This window comes from Dromaius novaehollandiae, chromosome 7 (genome assembly GCF_036370855.1).
Source record: "Dromaius novaehollandiae isolate bDroNov1 chromosome 7, bDroNov1.hap1, whole genome shotgun sequence".
Lineage (NCBI taxonomy): Eukaryota > Metazoa > Chordata > Aves > Casuariiformes > Dromaiidae > Dromaius > Dromaius novaehollandiae.
This window is the reverse complement of record NC_088104.1, coordinates 14525696-14546011: the sequence shown is the minus strand read 5'-3', so window position 1 is coordinate 14546011 and position 20316 is coordinate 14525696.

Sequence of the window (20316 nt, the reverse complement as noted above, 5' to 3'; positions counted from 1 at the left end):
ATATACAGAAGTGTTCCTCGTGACATAATTACGCTATCCAGACTCCTTCCTTCATTGGGAAATATTCTGTCAAACAGTAAAATAATTAGCATGGATTTTAAAATCGGCATTGACATTCTAATGTCTAATTAGGTAATTGTCATTGGCACAGCAATACCTATTAGGAGCATGCAATTTGTGGAAGGGGTTTTGATGGAACAGACTGCAGGTGCAGATGGTCTAACAGCAGGACTCTTACCCGATGTAAACAAAGGTATTTTAATTAGCCATGTGACCCTGATCATTGTTAAAAGGTAAGGGCTGCGCATTCATCTTCCCACCATGTACTTCCTTGTACTTTCAAGGGTAATGCTGAAATACCTCGGCCTATGGTAAATTACACGCAGGCTTGATTGAAGTTCTGTGCAAATCTAATTATTGTTTCATTTGATTTTTGGCAAAATTAGCACTGTAATTCAGTTGGCTCGGAAGTCTTACCTAGTTTCCAGTCTATTTTTGGTTTGTAAGATGTCAATTGGTAACCTACACAAAGATATCAACTTTTGCTTAGCATATCAGAAAAGTCCTATAAGATCTTGAAATTCATTTTTCAGGAAGTGTGTCTTCATTGCTTGCAGGAAAACACTTTAAAAATGCAGAAGACTAGTGATGCAAGTTTATAAAAATCTATTGCTAGTAGGTTTGCATGTAACCCAACACAGATCTTACCTAAAAGGAATTTAAATTAGGAAAATAGGAATTAACACTTGGCCCTAGTTGCTATGAGTAACTTTGAAGAATGGAAGAGGTCTTGTAGGTCCCTGTCCTGTTTGCATCAGACTTAATAGAACTGTGGCATATATTAAATGTTCCAGGTATTGTACCTGGCATCTGAAGCAAAACTTCATGGAAACTTGCTTCATTTTTATCTTTATCATTACTGCAAAGGAAACAAATATCCAAAAATGTGAAGGGAAAACACATTTATAACTTTGTTCTGGGGGCTCTTTTAGTGAGGTCTCAATTACATTACAGTCGTTTAATTTTTATAAGAGTATTTATTATTGATACAGTTTGGACTTAATCATATTTAGTTTTCTAGGGCTTAATCACATTAAAAACATGTACGCATGCTTCACTGCAATATATACTTGCATTTAATGTATTGGAATTGTTCTTTATGAGCAAAAAGCTAAGTATTTATAGGACTGGGGCCTTAAACTGGACATTGTGTAGTGCAGGGTCTATCTTGTGGTATGTTTTCTGCAGTGTTTAACTCAGGGTTACTGATTGCTGTTTTGCAGGGCTGATATTCAAATAGGGTGAAAATATATCTACATATCTTCCCTCTGTCTTTCCTTTCCTAAGCTTGTTGGTGCTGTTACGAGGCACAGCAGTACAGTTCCTTGGTCAACCTGCTAGCAGTTATCTTGTAAATATTTATACACAGATATCATCAAGTCAAGAGTAGGTGTGCTAATCTGAAAGTAACTCCTGAAACACCTAATTTCAAGTTCAGCCTGAGTGCAAGTGTTGGATCAGCATTAAATTATGATTACAGATCTACGATACCTGGATGACTACAAAGGTAGATGTTGGTGCTCTGAAGCTGTCATTACTGATGGTGCCTGAGCCAGGTATGATGGGCTTGAAAGTTTAGGCTTTTGATTAGTTCACAGGAGAAGTTGGGTCTGGGTTCAGCCAATGTTAGGGACTTAATGCAGGTGCCTAAGGCAGGAGCGGAGTTATCTTATGCTCCCTCTCCTTCCTTGAAGGATAGTAGGTGTCTCCAGAGGATAGCAGAGACCGCTACGGTCTGAATTCCCTTTTGGAAATGTCTGGCTATCTGCAGTGGCTGAGAGCAGGGAGCTCTGACTGATAAAGCTCCTAACGTGGCTGCTTAATAAGAGTTTGATAGGTAGAGTCTGGGCTGTGGTGAGAACAGGCTTAAAGGGTTTTTTGCAATTACAGTACCACAGTAGTTTGAATGCTCTAGCAATAGAGATGTCTAAGAACCCAACAGAATACATTTCTCTGAGGATGGTTGCATTCACTGCTCAGGCATATGGTGTCTTTAAAGTATGATGATTAAAACAATTTTTTTCAGTAATTTGATTCACCACCGTTTTTAGAGTGGGAGGATCTCTCAGATGCTGGAGCGCATGGGAGGTCTTGGTTATTCCATGAAAGGCCTGTTTCAGGCTACAGCTTCATAAATGTTGCTGGGCAGAATCTCAAATTAAGAATGTGCTGGCCTTTTGATTTTCAGATCCAGCGCTGTAAAAATGAAGAAACTATACTCCTAACTGAGGTGATATAGAATATGTCCACTGTTTAGATTTTTTTGAAGGTGTTTAAACCCAGAAACATATATCTAATCAATGGCAAAAATAAACTTCTTTTATTATCAGGTTGGGTAACTTTGGCAAAACTTTTCATCTTGAGAATTGTGTGGCTTATGTCACTGCTTTCTGATGAATGTGAATGTTTTTCCACTTCTGTCAGGCAAGTGCTATAGAGACCTTATTGTTTGAGTGTGAAATAATGTATACTTGTTAGTTAATGAGTTCAACCACCATGAGATAATCCTCAAGTGACATGATGCCTGTCTGTGCTTGAAAATAAATAAATAAAAGCTAAAAAGAATACAAATGATAAACACACATTATATCTCTCCTACTGATGCTTGGGTTTAATTATGGGGGACAATTACCTACCGTGGTCAAAGGATTCGCACATTAATAACATTATATGGGGATAATGTCTTTCTAAGCTGCTATAGCATTTAAAAGCTGGTACTTATGTTGCAATCCAGATTCTGTCTACCAGTCAGTCCTGTCTGGATTATTGCTACATTATGTAATGTGGTCTCTTGTGTTTTTTTAACTATGTAATTAACATGTGGGTCTGACTTATCCAGTCCATTCTAATAAACCAACCTTAATGAGTAAAATAATTATAATAATAATAAATCCTGTATGATTTCTGATCTTCTTTGTTATTCTTACCATGACGTTCATGTTCAAGGAATATGAAGGCTCAGTTAAACATATATATAATTCTATTCAGTTGGTGTGCATCAGTCTTCTAAGGACTTTTCTCTGGTTTTATCCAGGACAAAAATGTCTGTACTGAACGTATACAATGCATGGACAAACTTTCTAACTCTGCATTCCCCATTGCACTTCAGTCTTGCACTTTCTCAGAGGAGGGCTATGCTAAAACCTGTCAAAACCTAATCTCTTGCATATCCTTCTTAAATATTGCTTTTTGGGCTCTTCCCACTGTAAAACCTGTTACTGATCTCTTCTAAGAATGAGTGAAGGATTTGTGACAATATTACAAAAGCACAGGTAATTAGAAAATCATAGGAATGCTGTTGGCTTCCGGTTTATGCAAAATGTACTGCTTTTTGTGTCATTTTAATACATTCATTTGACTCATGGAGTTTACTCTAGAAATAATATTACTTTGGGCATCAATTTTCTGTGGAGGAGGGGAAATCAATGGCTTGACTTAGTGGCAGTTGCTAACTTTCTGAAGTTTGGAAAAGAAAAAGGTCATAAAGTTAATTATTTCTAAGAGTCTACCACTTTCTTTTGTGTTTAGTTGGTTACTGTTAGCAAGTGTAGTGTTTCTATGTTGGAAAGAGTATTACAGCTGTGTCTAATTTACCTGATATCTACCCTGTTTTCTGGTGAAATTAATTAATGTTTTTTCTAGGTGTTTGGTTACTTCATGCCTGATTTTCCATGTTGGTACATTAACAACTCAGAAGACTGTGCTTTCATATTGCTTTAAAACATCGCTTAATGTTTAGGAGTACTGGAGAATTCTTTTGTTGAGCTTATCATCAAGTTAAAATTTCACGTACAAACACAATGTACTACTTTATAGATCGAGAAAGTACCATAGCATAGATCAGTGCAATTCAGTTTGATTCCAGTGGGAATGGCTGATTTATGTCAGCTCTAGATTTGGTCCTGGGTTATAGGGGTTCTGGTTTTACTGCCTAATGCCGATGATTATTTTCAGTGCCTTTCAAAATCTGCCCGTTCCCTATAAAAATCATTGTGCTATCAGAATCAGAACGTTTAAAAAGATAATTTCAGTTTAAAGATGTTTTTTCATGAAACTTGCATCATCCTGAATAAAGTAATCCATGTACGAACGTAATAACTTCCTAATATAGCTACACTTGAATTCAAAGGCTGCTATAGCATGTAATCTCCTTTTACTTTAAGTACAGCCTAGGTAATACTTTCTCTCAGATATGTTTTTTTTTTTTTTTTTTTTTTTTTTTTTTTTTTTACCAAAGCCATTTTTAGGCTTCAGAAATATACTAGTGAAATGTTATATCAGTCAACCTGAAAATGAAGGTGAAATGGTGTACTTTTATCCAAACTGCTTTAGCAAAAGTAAGTGTGCGTTAACTTTGTATAGCAAGGTTTGTAGGAAGTGTCTTTTATTAGAACAACAGAAATAGCTGGGGGAAAAAGGATGTGCTCTGAAACAGAACCAGCAAATTTCGAGCAAAGAGTACTTTGGGAACAGTTGCTTTAATTTAATTTCATGTTACTCTATTAGACTACTTGAGAAAGAGGGGTAGTTAGCACCAGAGGAGCAGTGATGCTGCCAAGGGAGCGGTGAATATCATCAGTGGTCTCCTAGGACAGAGAAATGGCCAGCAGCTGTCAAACTACAAAGGTGTAAAAGTGTAATATACCATAAAATCAGTGCCTTGTATTGATTTCAATAGTTTTGCTAGCTAGTCCACACTCCCAGTGCTTTGGGAGGGTGGTGCAGCAGTGATGGTCCCAGGCATCGCATCTTCTAATCTTTAAGTAGGCAAAGTCCCGCCTCTCAGAAGTTGTCAGAAGCAAACACTTTCATCCAAAATACACTGAGTGGATCTTAACCATAGGAAAAGCTACAACACACCCTTCAAAGATGAGGCTGGCAACTAAAATTCCTGACTCAACTGGATACCAAAAAGTATGGCTCAAAAGAGTTACTTGTTTTATGGCACACTATAACTTCCTTCGTTAATCTCTCCGTGTTTCACAGTCTATAAACTACCTGTTTCTTTCCTTCTCCTAAGAGAGAACCACATCATCATTTCTTTCCTCCCTTCCTTTCCTTTCCCTCCTCTCTCTGTGAATATCCCCTCTATTTCACTGGTGCCAACTACCTTTTCTTTCAGAGATGGTCTTATAAATACTTGTCTTAATTACACTCCAAGCAACTGTTCTCAATTTCTTTTTAGCTTTGAAGTCTGCTGCTTCTATTTCAGACAAGAAATAGAAGAGGACTTTTATGCCCAAAAGCTTGTTGCTTTCTAACTATACCAGTTGGTTTAACAAGGGATTTTGCCTCTAACTACAAACTCGTCTTGCCTAGTTTCTATTGGTGTATGGGCCTTCCTGGTGAATAAGGATCGAGAAGCTGGGATTGGAGTGGCTGCTTTGTGACAGGTGCTTCCCCACTGGCAAATGGATGTTTCTGGCCTTTATCAAGCTTCTTTCTAATATATGTTGCCTGCTTGCCCTCACCCGAGTAGTTGCCATGCTGGTGCAGGTATATGGGATAACATATGCTCCATTCTGAGGCGTACGTATATATAGGATCCTGGAACTGGGCAGCTCTCTGGCTTAAGAGCATTTGCTCTTAAGGTTGGGAAGATGTATTGGTGAGTTTTGCATTTGTTGCACTGGTTTGTCTGGTTTCTTCAAGGATTTGGTGATCTGCAGGCAGTTTCCTTCTGATGATTTCAGTGGGAGTGCGTTTAAAGGCTGGAGAGGAAGCTTGGCTCAAGGAAAATTTCAGAGGCAATGATCAGAGGCTGTGTTTGTTTAATAACTTTTCTGGGGTAGGGTGGCATGTTACCGTCAGGAGTTGCTGTATATGGGATTTTCCTTTTGTACTGTAATGAGTTAGTACAATATTAACATGTGTCTCTCATTTGGAGAGATGAACTGTTTGCTTGGAGAGTATTCCTACTGAATGAAGATCGTATTTAGATGGGTGAGATGGGTGTCATGATTGTTCATCACGTTATAGACATGATGGTGCTTCAGGGTTTGGCCACTTATCTTGGATTTCAAATATGTTTTGGATGATTGCTGACTCTACGATGTAGGTATATGGGTTTTCAGTGACAGTAGTTCGTATGTTATCATTTCTTATGCTCATCCAGCTGCAGATCTGAAACAACGTGATTCTGATACTCTAAAAAGTTGATGTTATGGAGTCATTCCAGACACAGTTTGATGGAGGAATGGTTGTTACTGAATTTCTGGTGGGAACAAAGGAAAGAATAAAACCTTTTAGCGATCTATATATGTTAGCTATAACCTACCCTTGGTGCAGTTATCTAGAACATGTTCTTTAGGGTGGGTTATAAATGGGTTGGCATATTACATGACCGTTCCAATGCCAGTTTCCTGGAGTCAGAAAAAATCAGCTGTGGTTTGTGAAGATAAAATGGATGAGTTTGGTAAAATATTTGGATGTGAAGTCTGATGGTTAGTCATCATACTGTAGATGCTCAGGAGAGCCTGTGATGTCAGGAAGGTCGTTTGTTAAAGTACTTTGAGCATGAAGTCCCTGGAAAAAGCCAGCTATACACAAAGTGGTGGGATGTTTTTGTGAATGTTGATAACTCTTCAGCAAGGATATCATAAGTGCCTATAAGTCTCCAGACTTTCCTTACCTATGCATCATAAGGGGGCCTGTGAAAAATGTCTGGGATGAGAACGAGAGGTTATAGTACCAGTTTTTCTAGCAGCTCTCAAGGAATGGATCTAATGACAAGAGCGGAGTAGGGTCTTTCGCTAGTTCCTTGGGGTAGGTAGTGTCTGTTAGTCTTATTCTTGTAATCTTTGCAAGTTAGCACGATAGTAGCCTTATCTTTGCCTGCTAATCGATGACCGAATCATAAGTATTCTAGGAATCTTCATTTAAAAGCTTTGTTAGTGGCTGATTTTGTTCATTAGTATTTTTTGTTTTGTCTTCTGAAGCAGTTGAAGTAGTGATGAAGGTGGGGGAGGCAAGCGGTAGCTAGAAGTTGCTTCATCTTGGGGATGGAGTTGATGGGAAAAAGAGAAAGCCCTCTGATGTCCCATATACTTGTGTATCATTGGACAGTTTCTCTGTGCAGAGATGCGCACCTTTGGAAAGGTTTGTTTAGTAACTTAGCAGCTACTGCGGCCTAGTGCTGGATGTTGAGGTGTTCACAGGGTCATGGATGCTGCAGTGCTGGGTGAGGTTGTGGTGGCTTGCCGAGTCTGAAGGTTTATGTGGTTTATTCCAGCCACTGTTGCTTTGGTGGTATGTATGTGAACAGCAGCAATTCTTGATATGTTTTTTATTTTAATCTTGTGATTAAATTTAAATGAGTAGGCATTAGTTAATTGTACACATACGTAATTATCTTATGTACCACAGTAATACTTGAGGATTAGCCAAGACTGGGGCTCTGTGGTTCTAGGCCAAGTAGTGAGTAACCCATTCCTGAAAGAGACATCGCTCTGATCTCTTCTATCCTTGTTCCTTGATATTGTCTCTAGTTTTTGCACCCACTTTGTTAAAATGAAAACTTTTCAGGGAATGGTTTGTTTATTACTTGGGGTTACACTATTTACTGCAGTGGAAATTCTGCTTGCTGAGATCTTTGAAGACACCAGTAACACAAACAATAATGGTACTGAATCACTGAAAGTTAGCCTTTCCTCTGTTTGATATTTACATTTTTTATGAGGGAGGGACTTGACCATGTTCATGTTTTGCATTGTGTGTGAACATGCTTTCACTAGCGTTTTGTCATGTTCACTTGGTGCCTTGCTCCTCCTCTTACATAGCTCTGATAAGCTATGTAACAGCTTATACCGACTGCTGAGACAGAAAAGGATGCTAAGCTCAGTGGAAGCAGAGAAATATGGAGTAAGGATGGAGCTGTCATGGATCCAGAGACCGTAGCCAGCTGCCTTACTCCTGCCTCAGTGCTACGTCAGGAGCAGAATTGCTTTGAGGTGATGGGGGCCGTAACACACACCCAAGTCCCACCCTGTAGGTGTGCGCTCTGGGAGAGGGGCAACATGGCAGTCAGCCTTCACCAGTCAGCTTTGCCCGGCCTTCGATCTTGAAGGTGTTTGTGCCTACACCTAAAAGCGTATTTCACAGTTCATGAAGAAACTTTCCTCAAACTTCTGTTTAAAGAAGGACAGAAATGAAACAGTCCAGGTTCTTCTTCCAAGGTAGCCATGTGGGATATAAACTTTACAATTATGAAACAAACAGAAAGTGTCTTTATTCTGTCCATACACTTCAGTCTCCTCTTCCTTTTTTGCATCTTTCGCTTGCATTATGATTATAGAAACACACAGGAGTGTGGATTTGGGGTAGGGGAATTGTTTGTTTTTGTTTTCCCCAAGGGGACTATAATCTTGAAAAGTTGCGTGGGCACACAGCCACAAAGCAAGGGCCTTCAGGTTTAAGTTCTTCAGGTTTACCTCTGATTTATGTCCTGCTTATCTAGTCTGTATATTTACAGTCTCTTTTCAGTGTTCTACTGTGTTGAATGTTTTGTTAGGTGTAAACAAACGATAGTAATATTGGCACATTAAGCCCGCCCTAAGTCTTCGTACTGAATGAACAGAAAATTCGTGGTAAAAAAAAAACATGCAAATTACCAACTGTAGCATCAAAAAGATGTAATTACTGGACCAAAATGCCAAATTTTCTATCCTCTTTTTCTGATTAATTGTTGGAGCAATGAGTTATCACGAGATTGGTACTTGTTAGTACTGGCAAATCAACAGCTGCTATTCTTTGGTATAATAATATCACTAAACTCTATGGTTGTCACGTATCTAGTTTTACATCAGATATGATTATGCCCATTAGGATTAAAGTCATTATATGGCAGGATTAGATCTGAGCGTGATTTTGGATAATGACAGTGTTAGTGTCACTATAGATTTCAAATTATATTAATTTCTGTCAATATGAAAAAATACATTATAAATCATTTCCACAGAGAGTCGGGCATGTGTTTATTTCCTGGTAATAGCATTCAGATGATATTCAGACTACAAATGAAATAGGATTCTATAATTTACTGTCTGCTCCTAATAAGAGTATGCGCCCTGTGTCAAAAACGTTGCAATTACTTCAAGCTGTTGAAACTCTGCTTCCTTTGAACAGAAGTGTCCAGAGCAAATACTGCAACAATGAATCTTTTTATCATTCTACAATCCCATTTGTGATAAGAGGAATTCCTTGGGGATTACTTTAAATTCTGTACATTAGCAGCAGTTCCGTGGGTTAAATCAGATAAAACAGGCTCTTATCAGATTATTAGTCACATTAGGCAATTACATTCTTATCTCTTGGAAATAATTCTTGCAGCCTTGGTGCTTATTTCTCCTCATTAGAAGAGGCTAATTCCTGATTAAGATCTTTTGCCTTCCGTACAATAAACCTTTATATTGGATTTGCCGCATAAATTGAAAAATACCTTACAGCAGAGAGGGACAGCTGCACTTCCCCTTTAAAAATATACCTCACTTATATTTTAAACATCAGTCAGACAGGTTTGCTGCCTGCAGTTTGGAATTTAGGAAGACAATGCTGAAGTTCTTTGCATCCATCGGTTTTAAAAGCCTCCCAACCAGCATGGTTTTACAGAGGAGGAAAAGCAAACCTGTCTTTTCATTTATTTTCATAGAATTCAGTTAAAATTGCATGATAATCCAAGTAATGGAGGAATGTTTCACAGATATTTGCATAACTGTTGTAAATGTATTGCCCCATAAACAAACCCACCTTTGGGAAGCCCTCGCCAGGGGCTTCACATGCAATGAAAGTGCTGTAAAGGTGGGCACAGGGACGGACCCTAATCCCTGATATGGGGTGCTCTTTTTGAAAGTTTCCCACAAATGCAGTGTCACGTGCATGGAGCCATGCTCGTTGGCAGGTATGTCTCAAATATGGGCTTGAGTTTACCATAAGAGCTGGGTCAAAGTTGTTTTGCTCTTTCATGTAATTAACTCAGCCTGAAAGAAATATCCAATTGAGCAATTTATTCAAGATAAGCAAGGAACTTGGGAAATGTAAGTGGAGATGATATATGGGAAAAAATGAGAGTTGAAGTGCTACACAGGTCTGTCATGTCTGTGTTACTAACATTTATTTCAGAAGCTAGTTGCTGAAACAGATACCTCACACTTCCCACCCTTATTATGAGCATTTGCTTTTGTAATTGTTCAATGATATATCATCCCCACTGCTATTCCCTGCACACCATTAGATATAAATCTATTTTGTGTACAGAGGTCTCAGCACATGTGTGTGTGTGCATGCTTGTGTGAGAAATAAGTACAGTCAGTGTTGCTTCAGTATTTTTGTAAAGGATTAGCAAAAATTTTTCCCTTATTAGAAGTCAGATGATGGGAAGTTTTCAAAGGCAAAAATGGCAAACACCTAACTCCTATTAAAAATAAATGGGAATTAAGTGTCTGCCAATTAGGCCTGTGAAAATCTTTCTGGTGGTCTTAAGATTGAACCAAATTACTTTGAAAACCAGATGGGAATGTGTTGAGGATGAAATGATTGCTTGAGACAAAGTGTTGCCTGTTAGAGGTGGTCCTGAGTGAAGTTTTCAATGTCTGTATGCGTATATGTGATATATGTCATATTATGTTTACAGAGCACCTTTAGTACAAAGTTCAATGCGTTGGTTGTACAAATATTGCCATGTGTATTTCTTTCACTCAGTTTTCTTATATTACAAGTGATGTTAAAAAGTTATGCCCGGAGACATTTTGTTTGGACATCTTCTCACTAGATTGCATGGGAAAGGCTAATAATTACTTAGCTTGTTCTTCCTACAGCTCCCTGGAAGACAGTTCTGTGGCGAGTTTTGAAGCTACAGGGTTTCCAGTCTTTCAAAATGGGGAAGAAAACAGCATAATTTTAAGAAACTGTTGAGGAGTGTGGGAGATGAGACCCATTTCTTTCCCAAATTACAGGATATTAAGGCATTGTGCTGGGGTTCAGGTGCCTGCCTGGTCAGATCAGAGCAGGGAGTTGAACTTGGTCACCTCTGTCATGTTGTGAACAGAGAGCCCTGAGCCCTCTCCTCTCTCTGCCCACAGTCTCTTTAAAACCTTTTTTGAGAACTGACATTGACTTAGACAAAATTTGCTTTCATCAGAAATGTTTGACTTAGCCCTAGTTATTCATACTGGAATTGCACCTTAGAGCTGAACAAGCCTGGAACCCATCAAAGCAGGAACCACGCAGCTAATATCCACGATGGTCTGCATGCAAAGATTACGTGGTCTAAATAAATCAGATGGAAGTGAGAGAAAGGAAGCATTATCTTTGCCTAGGACTCTGAGGTATAAAGATTAAGTGATTTACCCAAATCTCAGGAAGTTCAGGGCAGAGCTGGAAATATGAACCCAGATTTGCTACTTCCAGTGTGGTGCTGCAAACCTGTTCCCGGCCATAATCTGAGAGCATCCCAACACCACGCTTCGGACCAATGCAGTTAAAGGTCTGCAGCAGCCATATACCTTGAGTGATGTGGGATTCAGCTGAAAGCGCTGCACTGAGCCCAGCTCGTTCTTAGGCTGTCTGGTCCATTAATCCCCAGCTGTAAAGTTGAAGAGGACTGGGATCCTGGGGCTGCTCAGTTTAACCCCCAGTTGCCTAAGGCTGTGAGTAAATGCTTGAATATCAAGGCACTGGTGCAGTGCACGTAAAATTCTTCCTTACACTATTGTCTGGGGGAAAGTTCACATTAGCAGCTATCTGAAGGTAGCAAAGAGCTCATGTAATGTGGCCATAAATTTCAGCAGTTAGGTTTATGCAGGTACAGTCTTTGCGATCAAAAGTTTTCAGTAGAGTGGGAGATTATTTAGCTGCTAATTAATGAGCACTTGAAGCATTTTTGTGCCACCAGAGTAGCATAAAGCGTCTTTAGTGGAGCAGTGGATCTTGCCTGTCTGTTTGCTTCTCTGTATAACGTTGGTTGTTCCCTGACATTTGTTTTGCTATAAAACAGATAAACAGATTCTGTTCATGGAATACACTTTTTTTTTTTAATTAAGACTTTTACTCTGGCCAGGTTCCACTTATGATGGAAGTCTGGTGGAGCAAAACCAGCCTGGTGGGGTAAAGGGGTCTTGAGCAAGTTCCCATTCTGATCCTAAATTCTTCGCTCTTACTCAGGAGTCAAGTATGAAATATTAGGTTGCCTAAGGTGTGATAGACTAGCCCCTTTTTCCTTCATTAGTAACTATAGCATTTTTCACTGTTGTGGTGTTGTGCAAATCTGTTTCCCTGTCCATGTAAGAATTTTGGTGTGGGTGAACTACTTGAGTCCATCGGTTTTCTCCAGCTGCTTACAGATCACTGTTGGCTAACAGTGGTGGCAAGCGTCATTCTGACTAGGCCTGAAAGTCACCCCAAAAGCTTTAATAGAAAATCGTTTCTTAACCAAAAGAAGAATTTCAGAGAGCGCTTGCTCCACCCCCATCCCACCCCCCGTTCCCCCATTCTCACCTGGCTAGATTCAGATCGTTCTGTTTTTTTGATGAATATGAAATTTCCTACTAGGGGTTTGTTGTTGTATCCTGTGCCATCACTCTTAGAGGTATTAGAGCTGGATTTGTAGAGTTCACGTTAGCAGCTATCTCAAGGTAGCAAAGAGCTCCTGTAATGTAGCCATAAACTTCAGCAGTAAGGACCTCTGTCTCATCTTCTCTTCATGAAGACTTGTGAGCCTTTCCTCTTCTGAATAAATACAGGTATTTAAAATGTGTGTGTGAAGAAGCTATTCTTTTTCTCTGGTCTTTTCTTGAGGCTTGATGCTGAATGAAAAATGGGCAGCTCTCTCGAAATAATACATTATAATGGTTGCTTTGCTGCAGAGGGATTTGTGAATTTTATGCTTGTGGTTACTTGGTTTTAACAAAGCTGATCTCTCTGGGATCAACTTTCTTACAGAAAGCATAACGGGCACTTGTGATAGCAGCAAGAACCTGCAACAGTATATGAGATCATGTACTGTGACCTACCTTTGAAATTACATCAGATGTGGACTCAGCTCTAAAATATTCGGCTTACAGTGGTCCTACTGGTACGTGGCCCCTATGGCATTACAGGAGAGAGAGAGGCATATCATGTCTTCCATACTCCAGCTTAATTTAATATGTAGTTTATGCATCTAAGAGCAGTTGACTACCTCACAGACTCTCTAAGTAGGATGGAAATTGTTGCTAAATAGGATGGAAATTGTTGTTCCTTGTTATTCAGAGTCTCCTCCACAAGCAAAGGACAAGATGACACTAATTAAGAAACCTTGTTAAGGTACTAGCTAAGTTGAAGGAAGCACGTTGGTCCCAGCCCAGATCCCACCAAGGACTACTAGACTATCACTCCAGGGAGAGTTGTCTGATCACTCCACTTTCCTCTGTGATATTAGGACACTGATTTTTCTTCTGACTCTTGTCTGCCACAAGATCATTGCCTGTTAATTATGAAATGATTTGGGTGTATTCCTTGAAATTCTTCAAACTCCTGGAAAAAATGTCGCTGTATGGAATATTTCCAAAGCTTTCATTTCCCCAAGGCTGCAAAAAGATAATTTAGTAAGAAGCATAAAAATATTGTGCTTTCCTTTTCAATCTAATTATTTTTTGTTGTTATTTTTAGACCTTGCTTTTTGGTTGTTTTGTTGTTGTTGTTTTTAGTTCTGGCTCTCTCAACACACACAGAAATAATTGTCAGAGTTTATTCTGTTCTTGAGCACAAGGATGAGGTGATCTGTTAAACAAACTTCTCATCAAAGTTGCTATGATTCAGTGTTTCACAGTGTTTTGTAACACTGTGGTTCCCCAAAAGATCCCGACTTCTGTTACATTTTAAATTATATTTGGTATATGTCATCCATACTACTGCCATGTTGTCTGTTTTAATAAGCTGTTCTCAATAATGGATTTCCTGAACATCTCAACCTTTCTCTTAAGAAGTATGAACACTAAAACAGTAGGTTATAAGAATTTTAGGTTTTGGAGCGGGGGAAAAAAAATAAATCCTGATGTGTGAGAAGACTTAGGAAAGTGTAATTTATATATATATGCTACCTGAGCTGTTTGATGTGGTAAAAGCCTCTGGCATATCTTAGAGCAGCCTTTAAGCTACTTCCAGTGCCATCACCTGCGTTATTCCCAGGTCGCTGCAGCCAGTCGGTACCCAGCTGCAGAGCTGCTCAGCAGTGGCTCTGTCATGTCACAGCAGCTGTATTCCCCTCTCTGACCACACTGTCGTTTTTGAGGGCACACCCACAAGATGTGCCTAGAGATCACTTTTCTTTACAATTTTCAACTGACTTACTAAGAGAAGAAGAAAAAAAGGCTGGGGGGTGGGAGGGGGGAACAAGCCGAGAGCCCAAACGCTAAATCTTTTCACTTCCCGTAGCACCATATATTTAAAACATCATTAGTTATATTCAATTGGGCCTATTCCAATATCACTCACAGAAAATGGAAAGTCTCCAACTGACTTCACTAGATTTTGGCTTGAGGCCTGATACCGAGAAGTGGACTGGGCGTCTGCCTCAGCACCACTCAACAATGCTTTAGAAAAGGCAGCCTGAACTTCAAACAGGGCTGTATCTAACGTCACATCTACTCCGAAGAGATGGGAAGCTGGTCTACCAATGAGACGAGTCAGATCCTTAACTGGATTCTGAAGCATTTGTTGATTTTCAGCTTCTTTTCTCTTTGTTTGAGTGTTGCATTCTAGTGCTGTACCAACCTTCAGCTCCTACATTCTTGGACACACTGCAAACGTTACCGGTAATGGAGCTCAGCACCTCCCGAGTCCTGCTGTGTGGGACGAGCACTGATTCATAAGGATGATAACTGAATGGTGCATATAAAGGGCTGCTTGAGTCAAACTTTGCAGTGCAAGTGATCTAAGGATAATTGTTTTTATAGCCAACATAACAAAGATTTTAGTGCCTTTAAACTTTTATGTGCTTAAACATAACAGAAGTTCAGTTGTAGTCATAGCTGTTTATTTTACAAGGCAGTTATAGGTGGATTTTGCTGCCAGTCAGGTTTGTAACGAGCACGTGCTTTACTGAAGTAAGGCAAAAATCATTCCAGGATCTCTGACAACCTTGGCTATTGTACTAAACAATGTAGTTTCTTCTTGTTAGATTGTCCTATTATGTGTTTGTTCCTGTTGGCACAATAATAGAATGAGAAGGTTTTATGTAGCTCTATTACAAAGGAAAGCGGATTCATAAATTCCATTGAAATTGAAAACAACTTCATAGGAAATCCTTTCAAAAAGAACTTGGGTTTGGTATATTCACCTATAAAACAACAAATTATGAAATATGCAGACAGTTTTAAGTCCCAGTGAATGACTCTCCAAAGCTTTAGAATTTGGATTTTATCTTGTTAAACTTCCAAAATCTGTAGGCTGACTGGAGACTTCCAGTGCTATGATAAAGCTGCAAATCTGTTCCAGTTGTATTTTCATGCGAGCAACTTGTATGAACCCTCTGAAGCACCCTAATTCTGAAATCAGTTAAATACCTTCACTGAATCTTAGGAAAATAAATGCTGTTGGCTAACTGGAGCTCTGGAGCATTCCCCAGGTATACGTCGGTGAGGCATCAGATAGGAAGGAGTTAATAAGTCAAATCTGAGTTTTCATTCTAGAGTGGTTACTGCCTTAGATTATATGTGATAAAATAATTAAAAGTCAGTAATATAGAACAGATTTCTGTGTCCTCCAGAAGGCAATTAGGTTCACTTTTTATAAAGGATGTGAAAGGAGTTGAGTCCTCAGCTTGTTGTTCATGTTACCTGTGGTCTTGCATGTTTAAACAGTTCTGCTGCTTTGGTTAGCAGGGATGCAGATCCGGCTGCTCCTTACAAGGCTTCATTTGCAGTTCTGCAATATAGCAAGCAACCTTTAATTCAAACCTTTTTTTTTCCCTATCTTACTACTGAATCTTTCGTGGAAAGCGCCAAAGATTTCCCAAAAGGAAAAGAATTTTTACCCTTTGCCCTTTCTTTGGAAGCAGATAAAAATGAAATCTAACTGGAGGAAAGTTTTGTTGAAAGGGTGAGTAGAAAAGAAAAAGACTCAATTATGTTGTTTGGATCAAGATATTAGTATGTGAGATCCGGTTTCACATAGACTTCAAAAACAAACAAAGACAACTCCTTTTGAGCCTCTGGCAATGTGACTGGCTCCATAAGATCAGAGCTCAAATTTACATGGATCTGTATTAGTTCAGGTATGAAGAGTTTCATTTTGCTGATCTTTTGAAGCAAATTCCACATAGCAGCACAAGAAAGGGCTGCCACATCGGATTTGACACCCTCCAACTGTGCCTTATGCCAATGTTTTCGTTGGTTCCCTCCTTACAAAATAGCTCTTTGCCAGTTTTCTGAGGACTCCATCCTTTCTTTCTTTCTTCCTTTCTTTTTTCTTCCTTTTATTTTTTTTTCCTGTTTGAGAATGGTATAGTTTGGTATTGTTAAGCTATGTATAGCAATGGCCATGAAGTAGGGGGAAGTGAAGAGCTGGCTTGCAAAAACTCTCTACTTTTTTTTTGAAAAAATAACCCTACTGGCAAGTGATCTGTTATGTTCTTTGGTCTGTAAATATTTCTCATTCTGTGTGCATTTATTGACAGGATGTAATTAATAAGTTTCCAAATTTCTACGTTCTGCACATTTAGAGTGTAAAATAAATTGAACCTTGCTCAGCCCCTGGGGTTACACTGCTTTTCAGTCTCTCCTGTGCTGTGCTCTTGCGTTAACCACCTTCTTTCCCCAGTTGTTTCAAGCTTCTTCGCACTAGCTTCAGGCTTCTTACCTCTGGTCGTAAGCTGGGTCAGAGGCTTGTAGCGACGTGCTCAGAACCTGTAAGAGAATCCCTTCTTTAAAAACACCATAGAAAGTATCACTGGGTACAAAAATTCCCATATAGCTGTATATATGAATTAAGCTATGGCAAGACAAAATACAGCGGAAGGCAGCTAAAGCAGGGGCAAACCGCGCAGCGCAATCTTTGGTGCCTCCAGCTGCGTTGCTGCTAGCCAGCTCCTTGATCCCCGCGTCCAGTCCTTACAGTGCTGCATTACTTACGCGTTCACTTGCCCTTTGCAGACTGGTGTACAAACAGCCAAAATGTGCCTTGATGTATTTAGCAAATTCAATTACCGTTAAAATAACACAGTGAAGGCGACATAGAGCTCTCCCTGTATTGCCACTGCTGCTCAAAAGCTGCTCTGAGCAAACAGTAGTAATTGACAGCTCCTATATTATGCTGCATGTGCTATACTAGGCTCTTAACAAGCTTATCTTTTATAAGATGGATGATATTCATGCTATACATTCCCTGAATTCTGCAGCCATGTAAGGAGTAGCATTTAGTTTGCAGGCATGACGCACTAAATCAGGCTTAACGTTTTTCAGACTTTTTTTCTGGTGTTTTGACGGCCCTGCCGCCCAAGTGCCCCCCTCAGTAGGTGGGAACGGGTTTGTGATCTAAGGGTTGCAAAGAGAAGCAAACAGGATGACTTCATGGAATTCAATCCAGACTATTCCTACCTCCCACAAATGGCTGGTAAAATAGCCACGCTTAGGACGAACATCCCGACTTAGAGGGGAACGCTTAATGATTTAAAGTTTTTGGGTTTTTTTTTCACACACTGTTGGTTCTAATTTCTTCCTTCTTAAGGTTTTGAGGTTGGAATCCATTTAGAAATTCTCTGCAAATTTTAGAAATAACATTTCTGTGAAAATGTAGCACAAAATCTGGTGGCATATGGTTGTATTTAGGTGACTAATACTCACTTGGGGCCACCTTCTTAATTTATTGTTGGCTTCACCATTCATGAGTAATGCATCCACTCTTAGCTCATGCCAATAAAGCTTTATGCCACCGCGCATATAATATTTCATTACATGTATTGCCTTCCCCATCGCCATGGCATTTATGTGGTTTGTGTTAACAAATAATCGCTGAAATGAATAACTCAGTAAAATTATATAACCTGTAATTAACCTTAGCAATTAAAAAGCCTAACAGCAGACTTTGTAAGGCCAAGACTCCACAGATACCATTATCTCAGTGAGCTCCTTTTCAGATCTCAATAATAGTATGTAAACACATCCTGCAATGAAGATAGTTGTTCTGTCTTTTAAAAGGATGCTCTTTAAAAACAGGTCTTGGGGAGAGGGTGGGTTTTTGTTTTTGAAAGGAGATATCTGGTTAGTTGAACCATAACAAAATATTTACTCTTGTTTTGGTAAATCATGAATCCTGCCACTGTCGTATTTACTATAAATCACTCTAGATTTTGGATAGCAGCATAAACAATGCCATGAAACACTCCAGCACGTCCTTTCCCCTGCATCTTGGATTTGGTTGCTTTCAACAAAAACTTCTCCAGGCTCTTTTAAGTAACTTTTACATATGGGGGAATCTCATATTCCCCTGAGACTTGGCTGTCAAATTTTTTTACAAATGATGTAAACTGGCACATCATCATGTTCCTGGGATGGGGATGAAGGAAAAAATAATTCCTTTGGTTTTGGGGGGGAGGAGAAGGGACTTGCAAGTCAGCACTGGGGAGATGAGCATTCTCCAGCATGTAAACTCAAGAATTGGATCATAGACCAAGATATGAGAAATGGGAGCTATTTTTAGTGAGAACAGTTTCATAAGTGGAGGAAAGGGATTTTCAAGATGATAATGAGAAGAAATTCCCCTGTCCCCCATGCGCAGTGTGCTCTTGCCCTGGCTCCATGAGTTCACCTTATATAAGCATCATTTGTGATGGGGTCAAAGATTTATACTTTCAGTTGACTGGAAGCTGTAGGTCATATGAAGAACTCTCTTGAGGATCTGACAAAATATTTTAGACAGAAGACATCATTTTTTAATTCTTCAAAAGACAAGTTAAATGTATTCATTGCATAAGAAATCTATAATTTAACAGCAGCTGTGCAGCAGCCTTTCCATGCTATAGTGCAGTCTACTATATTGATGATTTCAAATATTTATACCATCATCCCACATTCATGAAAAATATTTAAATTAAACATGCATAGGAACAGATGCCATTCTGTTCTGGCAAGAAAACCTAGTCATAAACTTCTGCTTATGAAATGTTATTTCACTTGACCCCTATCAGTTTAGGAAGTCATGAAAATTAAACTGGTAAAGGAGAAATTTTGTATGTAAGCTCTTCTTTCAATGGATATGTGAAGACAGGATGCTCCAGTTAACAGCAGGACACAGTTTGATTTGAGAAGGCGAGGTTCACTGCTCAAACTACCATTGCAAGAGTTAGTGCCCAATTAAAAGAACTGGGCCCTTGCTAAAGAAGCTTTCTAAACGAAATGCCAAGTATTTAGTTTTAGTCATTAGTGCTTCTATTGATTTTTAGAGATGATCAAAAATAACTAGGCTTAGTTTTGTACTAAAATGTACAAATTTACCATTGTTCTTGCTATACTAAACAAATTCAGAGAGATGCTCTTTCTTACTAATTCTAACTAATGCTTTGTTATGAAAAAGGGAAGAGGGAAGGGAAATGTCATGTAAAGACTGCAAACTGTGGACGTAATCAGCTCGACTCTATTCACGTTAAGAATATACATCTCTCTGCATGTAGTCCGTATCAGACTACATATGCATTTGAGTAAAATATCTGTAGCAAGGACTGAACAAATAATTGATTCTGTCTATTGTGTCTAATCCATCTTGGCATTTATGCAACCCTTTCAATCCTGTTATCTGATAGAAGTTAGAAAAATAAGCAGGTAATTTCATGGTTCTCTCCACTTCTAATAGATCCTGCTTCAGATGTTAGTCTTGGATTTTCTTCTTCTTTTGGCCTTGTATTTTAGCCGTGTTACCAGATTCTACCACTTACGTCCTCCCCTCCCTAGCTAAAAAAAATTGTGGGACTTAATGATACTACAATAATATGCTATATGTCCCTAATGTCACCAATGTCACCAGTCCAAATGTGCTATATGTCACCTTAGTCCTGCTGTTTTGTAAAAATTCAGGGGAAAGGGGAATTTTGTATTATATGCTACCTTTTTTTTTCCCCCCTACACAGTACTTGTCTGGGGAATCAGATTTGGACTGATGGAAAAGTTTGATTGTTGCAGAAGTTGAAGTGATCGCATAATACTGAGCAGTGGCAATGAACACACATTGTAAAAAGCATGATGTGGCTACATAAACCAGTCCAGAGCACAGCCAAAATTCTGCCATTGTTTA